Source organism: Schistocerca cancellata, chromosome 3 (genome assembly GCF_023864275.1).
Source record: "Schistocerca cancellata isolate TAMUIC-IGC-003103 chromosome 3, iqSchCanc2.1, whole genome shotgun sequence".
Lineage (NCBI taxonomy): Eukaryota > Metazoa > Arthropoda > Insecta > Orthoptera > Acrididae > Schistocerca > Schistocerca cancellata.
In genome coordinates this window covers 690,110,127-690,110,655 of record NC_064628.1, presented here as the reverse complement: position 1 = coordinate 690,110,655, position 529 = coordinate 690,110,127, and the positions used below count along the sequence as shown (strand labels likewise).

At 49.9% G+C, this 529-nt stretch overlaps 1 pseudogene; it reads left to right on the top strand.

Moving 5' to 3' along the window:
- Nucleotides 1–205: 205 nt before the first annotated feature.
- LOC126177713 (5S ribosomal RNA) lies at nt 206–323 on the top strand (annotated as a pseudogene).
- Nucleotides 324–529: the final 206 nt, after the last annotated feature.

Genomic DNA, 529 nt, shown 5'->3' with positions numbered 1-529 from the left:
TTGGAGGAATAAAGAGTACCACGCCTAAATTAATTTTACATTGATAAAATTACGTCCTATAACTTTGTAATGGATGAGTCCACACCAGGCATTTATGCTGCTGATATGTCATTTACGAGTATCTTCCTGGTGTAACCAATGAGGATTTTCATCTGATCAATAGTGAGCATTCAGGTATTTACCTCGGAAGTATAACTGCAAATGCAGCAACGGCCATGCCGAAGTGGAAACACCGGTTCCCGTCAGATCACCGAAGTTAAGCGCTGTAGGGTGTAGCTGGCACTTGGATGGGTGACCATCCAGGCCGCCATGCGCTGTTGCCATTTTTCGGGGTGCACTCAGCCTCGTGATGCCAATTGAGGCGCTACTCGACCGAATAGTAGCGGCTCCGTTCAAAGAAAACCACCATAACGACCGGGAGAGTGGTGAGCAGACCACACGCCCCTCCTATCCGCATCCTCAGCTGAGAATGACGCGGCGGTCGGATGGTCCCGATGGGCAACTTCTGGCCTGAAGACGGAGTGACACA